Consider the following 12,040-nt stretch of genomic DNA (forward strand, 5'->3'; position numbering starts at 1 on the left):
AAAAAGTCTGACGGATTATACATGGGATGGAAACTTTAAAGGCATAGGTCATGTTTAAAGTCAGGCGTATGGCGTTAGATACCAATCTGGCTCATGCTGTTATGACAACCTTGGAAGAAACACTGTGAATGGATCTGTGCCTGTATATATTGTGTTTAGTATCAAGAGACATCATTCTGTCAAACACTACTGAATGCCCATGAAGAATGTCCTAATGCTCCATGTGTAAGGAACACAATACTGCACTACGTAACTGCCTTAGAATCTGCAGAGCAAAGCAACAACATAAGAGCAAGATGGAAAAAGGGAATGGCACCACATCCGTTTGTCCTTTTGGATTGTTTTTTATTTAAAATATGTGGACCTATTAAAAGAGAAGGGGGCTGATGTTCCAATCCTCAATCATTGAGATGCAGGGAGCATCTTACTGCACTGTGCAGAGGAATGATGAAATAAGAGCTAAAAATAGCAACCTCCCAGGATCCCCCTTTGTCCAGCACTGTAAACACCTAATTTCTGAGACAGTCCTGGGAAAAGCACCACATCTGCAAACCCCATAAAAAACAAGTGTGCTTGTTTTTGTAAGTATACACACTGCAGGCAATTCTTAATATAACAAGGTACAATAATTATTATTATTATTATTTTAAATGGTAGGCTAACTGTCTTGAGTGGACAGCATAAAGAACAAGGCGATTAGGTTGTGCTGTCCACTGATATTTAAAGCTTATTGTTATTTACAAATACACATATGCATTTCCCCATAATATCTTAAATTCTATTCTATTGTTTTTTTTTTTAAATGGCCCGCTATTAAAATATGATCAATAATCAATGCCACACAATGCGTAAAAAGCAATAACAATGTGAAATCATATGAATAATGAGGCAATGTCCGTAACATTTTATCATTCAATGTCATGGATTAAATCGTTATTTGCCGTCTTAATCTATTAGCAACAATCCCGGGAAACTACTAAAAGATAAGAACCTACCCACAGATGAATTCATTGTGTCCTCATCTCCCACCAGTCTGGAGTCGTGACTCTGGCTGTTTCTCAAAACCAAGCGACCTGCCTACCTTGACAGCATTATTGGGCATCATGTGCACGTGCAGCATCATAGGCATCGTGTGTGCATGAGCTAATTGTGCGTTCAAGTCCGTCCTCCTGGGAAATTCGTAGCCTATGTAGCCTAGAGGTGAAGTCCTGTTTACGACGGCAGATGCGTTCAAGTCACTTTCGGTGAGTCAGATGGCGGTGTACTTTCTCTTAATTAATTAATAAAAAATAATAATAATAAAAAAAAAAAGTTTAAATTCTTAAACTCTAGTTATAGAAAATGAAGAACAAAGAAATGTGCATAAGGTGTGCTTTGCTTTTTTATGTTTTTAATTAATTTATGAAGCCACTGCAAACTTTATCTTTACATATTACAATTGCTATTATAATGCCATCATATTCTGTGCAGGCAATTAGCTTACTTCGCTGTAAATAGAAAAATCTGACAATATCACTGCTAATACCTTTAAGTATTGTGGTAGGCTATTTCGCCATGTTTCTCACTGACACGCCCCCCAACTCGTAAAGATTGGGTTTTAAAGAAAATCCCGAGCTGCCCATTCGTATTTACGACATTGTGATGGCGTCCATGTGCGTTCAACTAGTAAATACGATCTTTCCGAGATGACTTGAATGCAGCAAAAGCTGACTCAAAACGCTACCAAGCCCAATAATGCAGTGAGCGCTTTAACTATGGCAAATTGTCACTATAGGTTTTAAAACGCAGTCTCCAGCCATTTCTGGATAACATAACCAAAAACATTAAAAAGCATTTTAAAGGCTTATTTTGCTCAACATTGCATTGAATTTAAGCTATCTTGTGGGACTTCAATTGTTTTGTGTTTATATTTTCTGAACAACAGCTAGTCGGCTTAGATTATCTGTTCATTACACAGCATATGCATGCTTTATATATATATAAAAAAAATAATGCATAGTTGTAACATATTCAAAAGACCTGCACATAATACTGGGATGCGTTTCACTTTACTTTAAATATCGCTATAGTCTTTTCTTAACACTTCCCTTAACGCGAAAATCCACACTGACATTTTGGAAGCCTGGCTCATACCTTGATTGTACAGTAGTTGAACAAACTCAGGGTTACAGGATTAGTTTTGAGTTGACAAAACCAAACCAGTCAATTCAGGCTTTGTTAGTAGTACAATAAGGCTGATCATCAACTTTTTTCTGTCAACTCAGGCTTTGACCCTGAGAACTTGTTATTTTTGAGGCTGGATCAGCCAATGCCCATATGCTATCCTAAACGCACGTCTCATGACTGTTTCTATAGCAACCGTCTGGAGCATCTAATGGCTGGAGCTTCTAATGGCTGACTTTTTATCAAACAGCGATTGGCACTTTTATTTAGAAGGCGGGACTTATTCCACCATATTGTGCATTGCACTTTTTCCCATAGTGCACCATTTCTAAATATAAAGTCTTTGGCAATATTCTTTTCTCTCTTCTGACAAAGATTAAGAGATTCTGAAGTGCATAAATTAGTGATGGGAAACCGAGGCTTTCTGAAGCATTTGAGGCTTTCATCAAATTGTGCCGAAAAATGGTTCATTACTCGAAACTTTTAACACAATGCGCATTAGCGACATCTTGTGGTCAGACTTGTTTTCTCCACCATATCTAACAAATCACCGCAGTGCAGAAAAAGCATGTGACCAAACCAAGCTTCGGAAGTCCGTGACATGGGCCTACAAGAGACAACAAAGACTTTGAAGACAAAGAATATCCACCTTATTTTTCATGCAAGAGCAGGCACCGGCATTTTTTTAAATATAATGTGTTCGATTTTCGGTAAGCCACTTCTGATAATCGTAGTTGTATTGTGAACCCGTAGTTTTTCGTCTACTGTGTAGTTTTGACTGGCTAGGTAACTTTTAATATGGACTACAGACAGACTGGTGTCCTTTGCGCAGTTAGGGTGTGCCATAATAGCTGGTTCAAGCGTAAAGATTTGTTTTGACCTTAATCCACGCACCAGAACTGAATGTGGATGTGGGGCACCCTATGATCTGCACGCTGCAAGAAGCTTAACGGCTTTTTATGGCAGGTATTAAAGGGGTGGTTGATTATGATTTCACTTTTCTAACTTTAGTTAGTGTGTAATGTTGCTGTTTGAGCATTACCAACATCTGCAAAGTTACAACGCTCAAAGTTCAAAGCAAAGGGAGATTTTTTTTTTTTTTTAAAGGAACACGCTGACTTTTTGGGACTTTAGCTTATTCACCGTATCCCCCAGAGTTAGATAAGTTCAAACATACCTTTTTCATATCCATGCGTGCTGTAACTCTGTCTGAGGCACCCACCGCTAGCCTAGCTTAGCACAAAGACTGGAGGTAAACGGCTACAGCTAGCATACTGCTCCTAATAAGTGACAAAATAACGCCAGCATTTTCCTATTTACATGTTGTGATTTGTATAGCCACAGTGTGTACGAATAACAAGGTCACATGAGACACAACCATCTTCTAACCGTATACATACTCGGAACTATATTCTCAGAAGGCGAAGCACTGCTCTTTTTCAGAAGCCGTTCTTTTCAGTGAAGTTAGTGGAGCGCATCAACAAAAATTTATTGAAACTCAGCGTATTGGCTACTAGCAAGCTTTTGCATGCCATCTGAACTCTTGTTTTGGGATGGTGCATAGATCGTCTCTTCTTCTTCTGCTCTTTTTCCTGTTGTGGCGGTCATCGATATACGTAGACCCACATTCGACCGCTCCAGATACATCGGTGCGCCCGCCATCTTGAAACGGTCAGCATGTCGTCACTCACCATAATAATCAATGATGCCACAACATTGTGCAACTTCTGGTTGTGAAACCACCGAGATTTAAATTCCTGAAGAAATCGGATAACCTATCACAGGTGAGAATGTGTTGATTTGTGTTTTTATATGTATTAACTACATATTATATGTTTTTACTATGGTATGTTTTAAATATTTTTACTTTTACTGTGGTAACTTTTGAATGTTGTGTGAGCTGATGCCTTCGTCTTGTTGTATTTTGTTAGTTAAGCAAAATCATCTGATGAAGATTATTTCATATATAGATATTCATACATGTGTCTAACTATGGTTGCAGTGCGTATGCGGTGCGTATTTTTTTCCGTACCCATGTTAACAGGTTAGAGCTTTCACACTGCACGCGGTTGCAGTCCGTCGATCCGTTCCAGTTGCGGTGCGTATACAGCAGTGCAGCGATCGTTTCCGCACCGAGTCTATTTTTGCTGTGCTGCAAACGCTGAATTAAAGTGACAGCGCATGTTTCGTGTTCAAAATGAACACAGATTGACCTGAAAATGTAGTAGGCTAATTTCACCATAAATGTGTTTAATTAAATAAAATGTAGTAATCTCACCATAAATGTTTTTAATTAAATACTACTTTTTTTCACCGTCATCTTTTTATTTTAAGAGCTGGGTAAAGCAAGGAAAACTACAGTTTACCTCAACAAGGCGACATAACAGCACTCGTCTCATTCGTGGAGGTGGAAAAACAAGTTATTTGTGACATGCAAGATTTATTGTATTAAAATTTAAATGCAAAAGAAAAGGCATGAGAGTCGGCTGTTTTTGTCAATTTTAAGTTTGAATTTATAATGGTTGCGATTTTAATATAGGCTAAGTCAGGGGTGTCCAAACTCAGTCCTGGAGGGCCACTGTCCTGCAGAGTTTAGCTCCAACCCCAATTAAACACACCTGAACCAGCTCCAACCCCAATTAAACACACCTGAACCAGATAATCAAGGTCTGATTATCTGGTTCAGGTGTGTTTAATTGGGGTTGGAGCTAAACTCTGCAAGACAGTGGCCCTCCAGGACTGAGTTTGGACACCCCTGGGCTAAGTACATGGTTAAATATTTGACCACTTGCTTGAGCAACTTAATATAAGAAGTAATGCATGGAATAATAGGCCTGCGCTCCAACTGACAACTGTAGGGTCTCCACACACTCAATCTTCAGAGCACGTAGCTATGATTCGTCCTAAACCTACTGATGATAAGCTTCTACATGCAGTTGAGCAGCTGACTCTTACTGTCAACAGCTTACAAAGTGAAGTACACCTATTACGAGAGAAACACAGCTACCTGGCTCAGCGTCTGGACTCCCAACCTGAAAGGTTTTCCTCCGACGATGCTTGATACAGTGCACGCAGTGTCTCTCCACAACCCTATCATAACAGACAACACTGCAGAGACAATTACTCACCTGAGCAGTATCAGGGTCGTGATCCAGGGTCCTGCTATGACCGTTGTCCTCCTTCCCCTGTTACTCAGAGAGACCGTCAATGGCATGGCAATGACAGAGTTGACCGGCATCGCTCTCCCTCATGCCAGTCCTATCAATACTCCAGGTATGGAGTCGCCATGACAAGGATGATACGAACAGATACAGACGCAGCCCTAGTCCTGCTCCACAGGGAAACAGGGATGCCAGTCCACATGCTAGAGGCAGTGTTCACGTCCAGTCTCCTGAGAGATATCCGCACTCTGACTCCAACCGTCAGGGAAACTTCCATTAGCTGCTGTTGAGGGGCAAACATCAGCTACTGTCTCACTGCTCCAGAAGGATTCCCCCAAGTTAATGCCTGACAAGAATGACTCACACTCTGATGATTCTGTCTCTTCTACAATCTTGGCTATTGTTGAGGGCATTGAAGTGTGCACTTTAATTGACTCTGGTTCTACTGTTTCCATTGTGAGCGAAGATTTTCGTAACTCTCACCCAGCATTGAAAAAACGCCCCATGACACCCTCCTCTCTGCCAGCTCGCTCAGTCGATGGACAGTGCCTGGACATTTTAGGCAAGTTAACGATTGGTATCAGACTTGGACATCAGGTATGGCAACAGGACTTTGAAATTCTCAGAGGTGCTTGCCAGCCAGTCATTCTTGGTTTCGATTTTCTGCGGAAACACCATGCCCTCCTTGACATAAACAACAAAATGCTGCAACTTTGGGACATGAAAATTCCTCTCCTGCCCAAAGGACATGAAGTGGCCGCCTGCTGTAATGTCTCTGTGCTAGCGCCCACTAAGATTCCAGCTATGAGTGAAACCCTCATCACAGCCTTTGTGTCAGCAGCTACACCTGCTTCTCCCATGCCAACTGACTATTATGGTGTTCTCATGCCCAACCCATCGTGTGACATCATTGTGGCACATTCTCTCAGTGAGGTTCAGAATGGTACAACTGTGGTTCAAATCTTAAATCCCTCCAGAGATGACGTTTTAGCTGCATTCAGGTCAACACCTGGGTGAATTTCATTCGGTTTCATCTGTTGACATCATATCAGGGGAAGGGACAGGGTGTGCAACCTCCCCCGTGCATGATATAGCTCCATCTGTCCAGATAAATGACAGCGACCTGTCACCTTCCCAAGTTCAGTCTCTGAAATCACTGCTTCAGAAATACTCAGCAGTATTCAGTAAACACTCAGAGGACAGAGGTCGCACGAGCATCATCAAGCATCAAATCCGCACTGGTGAGGCCACACCAATTAAACAGAGAGCCTACAGAGTGACACTAGTTTTTGCCTGAACTATAGAAAACTTAATACAGTGACAATCAAAGATTCCCACCCTCTTCCGAGAGTTGACGACGCACTGGATGCTTTGTTGGGCTCTGCCTGGTTCTCCACAATGGACCTGCAACATGGCTATTGGCAAGTCGAGCTGCAGGAGGAAGACCGTGAAAAAGCAGCATTCACAACAGGTAGTGGCCTTTATCACTTTAAAGTTATGCCAATGGGTCTCACCAACGCTCCAGCCACATGCCAGCGCTTGATGGAAATGGTACTTCATGGCCTCCCATGGAAAACCTGCCTAGTGTATTTGGATGATGTCCTCATCTACAGCCGCTCTTTCAGTGAACATCTCCAGCACCTGGAAGAAATTCTCTCCAGATTCCAGTCAAGTGGCCTGAAGCTGAATCCCTCAAAATGCTGTTTTGCCAGGGATCAGGTACAGTTTCTGGGCCATGTTGTATCCAAAGACGGCATTCAGCCAGACCCGCGGAATGTGAAAAGTGTCCAAGACTGGTCTACTCCAGGGTCAGCTACAGAAGTAAGAGCATTTCTGGGACTTTGTTCATATTACCGCAAGTTCATCCGAAGCTTTGCACATCACAGTGTCCCTCTACACGCTCTCACAGAGAAGAATGCACCTTTCCAATGGACTTCTCAATGTCAGGATTCATTCACTTACCTGAAACATGCACTCACAAACCCTCCAGTGGTTGCATTCCGTGACTTTACTGTGCCATTCTCCCTTTACACAGATGCTTCAGGCTCTGCAATTGGTGCTGTGCTTGCTCAGAGACAAGGGAATCAAGAAAAAGTGGTTGCTTATGCTAGTCATGTTCTCACAAAAGCAGAAAGAAAATAGTCAACATATGACAGAGAACTCTGGGCCATTGTCTGGGCCGTGCGACATTTTCGCCACTACTTTTACAAATAGCCCTTTGTTATTGTCACTGACCACAAACCTCTCCTGGGTCTCAGAAAAATACCCATTGACAATGACAGAACTGGTCTTCGTGCACGCTGGGCCCTTGAACTTGATCCTTTTGAATGGACTGTAATTCACAAGGATGGCCACAGTCACCTCAGTGCAGATGCAATGTCACGTCGCCCTGCTGACATCAGACCAACTGAGCAGAGCACCTCCTCCAGTGCTTTTGGTAATCCAAGAGGTAAGGTAATCCAAGGTAATCTGACAAGAGACATTCTACTCTGAGTCCTGTGAGTCTGTCTAGCCCGGTCAGTTTTGTACATCACAGCCTCTGCAGTACTGATACAAAGCCAGTTTGCTGTAACCTGACTGGACCACAGCCTCCTCCAGCCTCCTCACAGTGTGTTCCACAGTCTGTCTCCTCCACATTTGTGCTTCAGTTCCCTGAAGAGGATTTTAAAAAGGAACAACAGCGAGACTCCATACTGTCAGAGGTTGTTAGCTGGACAGTTAAGGGATAAAAACCACCATACTGGCGCATTAAAAAACGCACACTTGTTGAGAATGCACTTTGGCACGAGTTCCACAGACTTACTTTTCATAATGGTGTACTCTGCTGTAAAGTTTTCAACCCATCCACAACATCAGTGCTCCATCAACTGATTGTCCCTCATGCTTTGAAAGACACTGTTCTGCAGATGCTGCATAGAAATCCTGCAACTGGTCATTCATCTGCTGATAAGGTCCTGAAACGTGCTCAACAGCTGTGCTACTGGCCCTTTATGTCACGTGACATCAAGATGTGGTGCAAGCAATGTACTCCATGTGACGCCAGACGGAGTCCCACACCTCATCAGAGAGCTCCAATGAAAACAATTGTTGCTACTGAGCCATTCCAAAGGTTGCAGCTGACATACTTGAGCTCCCCATCACGAGTCGTGGCAACAGGTATGTGCTTGTTGTCCAAGATTATTTCTCCAAGTATGTCAACCTCTATGCCATTCCAGACCAGCGCGCCATAACAGTGGTGAAATGTCTGTTTGAAAACTTCATCTGTGAACATGGCATCCCGGAAATGCTTTACACTGATCAGGGACATCAGTTTGAATTTGACCTGGTGAAACATCTGTGTGACCTGCTGTGCGTGCAGAAAACACGAACCAGCCCATATCATCCTCAGTGTGACGGCATGATTGAGAGGTTCAACAGGACACTTATTGATCAGTTAGCCAAAACACTTCTTCAGCAGTCTGGGGAATGGGATGACTGCCTCAACCAAGTTGCTTTGGCTTACAATACCAACCCACACTCTACAACAGGATTCACACCATTCTTCCTCACACATGGTCATGAAGCCAGCATGCCTGTCAACATGCTGTTACCTAACAACACCATCAGAAACTTCAGTCCGCTTTCAGTTCTGCTGCATGGAACAGAGATTATGCCCACAATCAGCAGAAACGACAGTATGACAAGAGTGTTAAGCACACTCCCTATGTCCCGGGAGACCTTGTCTGGTTAAATGACCCCACTACAGCAAAACAAAAACTTGCTCCTCACTGGAAAGGCCCCTTTGAAATATTAGAGTGCCTAGGATCTGATGTGGATTCTCCTGGAGTGACATACAGGATTCACTACCTCCTGGATCAGTCTGATAAGTCCCAGATTGTCCACTACAACCGTCTCAGACCCTACCATGCTCCTGTGCCAGATTGTGGACATGAGACACCTACATGTGACTTTTTGCAGTCTCAACTCCCTCATTTGACTGCATTATCAGGTGCTTTGCCCTTTAAGCCTTCAAAGTTTACAGCCACGAAGAGCTACACCTTATCTGGCCAGGGCAATACTCCCTCATTAGTCCCTCCCACTGGCCATCCACAACCCCGACCACAGCCCCAATCCTGCTCTCCCCTAACTCAGTCTTGCTCTGCCCCCTCCTTTGGCCCAGTAAGCCAGTTTGACACTGTCCCCTCTTCCACTCCTCAGGCTCCTGGTTCTTTGCTACGCCCTGGGAAACGTCCAGTTAGACCTCCCAGATTCCTTAAGGACTATGTTCTGAACTGATACAGTTGCTTTATTGCTGTGGTTACTGTTACTTGTTTATTTGATGGGAAACGGGGACGTTTCTTTTTTTGGGAGGGGGAGGAAATGTAAGGTTTAGAAGTGGAGTTCATATTTCATATTGGAAAGTTGTAATGCTTAGAATTTAATATAATTTATATTTGAGTTAATTTACTAGAAGTATATTTACAATGTTTAGTCAGTTAATTATTTACATATTTATGTGTTTACATATTTAATACAGTAAGGATATTCTGCTGAATCTGCCTCTCTGATTCACTCACGTTTATCTCAGTCTAAGTTCTTGCTTCTGATTGGTTAGTGAAGTCATGTGAAAGGCTGTATAAGGAAGTGTTGTAGTTGTGACGGTGTTCAGTAAAAGTGCCGCTTGAGAAAGTCTTCTGTCTCCATTCTGCTGTTTATTATCATAAAGAGTGATATACCACCACATACCGAACCCTCACGTTACATGTACAAAGAGAATCGCAATGCTGACAAAACTTTTTTAAATTAGAGTTTCTGCATAACTTCTGGATTTGAAATAAAAATAGTAAGTATGTGTTTGTGGTACAGCCGCAGATCAGTTATGCACTGCAAACGCAGCATATGTGAAAGCACTATAGCGCGTGCTGCTCCTGCACCGTATACGCACCGCAACACGCACAGCATACGCACTGCAAACGGAGTATGTGTGAAACGGGCGTCAGTCAGTTTGCTCTCAAATGTTCACGGACCACTCCAATATGGCCGACTGCTTAGCGGCCCATTGAAATGGCAGCAAATGAGCAATCTATGTATATTTATCTATTGTGGCAGTTGGCAAACAATGTTGCATTACCACACACGCCCCCTTCTGAAATAATAATTAATAATTAAATAACTAAAATTGCTCATGTGTAATGGATTAAGTGTATACAAATTATGTAAATAATATATAAATCATATAAAATATTTATAATAAATAATTATGGCAATATTGACAATTTTGTCTTAAAAAATCTGTTACTATGTTGTGACCTTTAATTTGGAGCAAGAGAAACTGGGGAGGTGACTTATTTGTGTCAGACGTGTCACTTTGCTCACTGCTGATTGGTCCAGTTTCAGTTCGCAATCTCTTATACAGAACATAACCTGCCATGGAGCATAAGTTAGTATGGCTATGAACACTGCTAAAAGCTGAGCCACTTTCATGGTGCCTAAAACTAAAAGGTTGGCGCAAACTAAACTGAAACATACATTGCTAGCCACCGAAACCAGCTTCATGGTATAGGCCCATGTTCTACTTTAAGTGAGCGAGGGAAGATTCGGACCACGCCTTCTTCACAGAATGAATCATGTTCTGAGTTTGAACTTGGAGTGATCAATGCAAATCTGCTGATTGAAAGGGAAAAGTGTGATTCAATCTGGTTCACAGCAAGTAGAGACCTTCACTGAAACTCTTTATTTAGGTGTAGTTTAGTTAAGGTAATTTGTTGGAAGCCATTAGGTGTATTCGGCTTGAAGCGGCGCAGCGCTTGTGACATCAAAGTACTGAGAGAGCGATTTGAAAGCATACGGAGCTGTCAGCTCTCTAATTGCTCTCGCAGTACTTAGATGTCACACACCGATCGGTCTGTCGAACACACCTATGGGCTGTGTCCGAAATCTCTCCTCTACCCTTAAATAGAGCACTATTTGAGGGGACAGCCATTTGAAGTGGTGTGCAAAACTATAGTGGACGTTATCGAGTGCACTCCTTCAATACCATAATGCACCCCAATAACAATAGTGCAACTAATGTACGCTCAGAGGCTATAATGCACTGTGAGGGTCAAATTAATGATGGCGCCCAGAGCTGAATCATCCATCCATTTTCCAAACCGCTAGTTCAATGTGGATACAGCGTAATATCATACAGGTATAAATTCCTTTTAATTTATTAAATTGTTTAATTAAGGTTTATACATGCTAGTTTCCATGACAGATAAATCCTTTCATTACTACTGGAGCTACCAGTTTGCTAAGTTTAAAATTATTTTTAAACAACAAGCACAAACTTATGCAAAAGTGACTGCTCTTCCGGTGCACTCAGTGTCAGAATTTGCTCACTCTTTTTAATGGCGAAACTCTTTAAAACTCTTTTTAGGGAATACTCTTTTTAATGCACTCCTTCAAGTGGACTAAATTACTGAAGTAATGTAGGGAATAGTGAATGAGGGTATAGGGGGCAATTTCAGACACACCTATGTTCTTATTATTGGGAGATATAAGGGTCAATGTCTCTACCATTGGAGAAAGCGCAACTGCTAACTTGAATCACATGTGCCTTGATAAAAAATCACATTACAGCATTGACGTCATTGATTTTCATTTTGAGTTGTGCGACAGTCAATCACTGTTTGCGGATACCATAGGAATGAGAAGTGCCATAAACGGAATCATACCTGTTTTAGTGAATCGTTTAA

Source organism: Rutilus rutilus, assembly GCF_951802725.1.
Source record: "Rutilus rutilus genome assembly, chromosome: 10".
Classification (NCBI taxonomy): Eukaryota; Metazoa; Chordata; class Actinopteri; order Cypriniformes; family Leuciscidae; genus Rutilus; species Rutilus rutilus.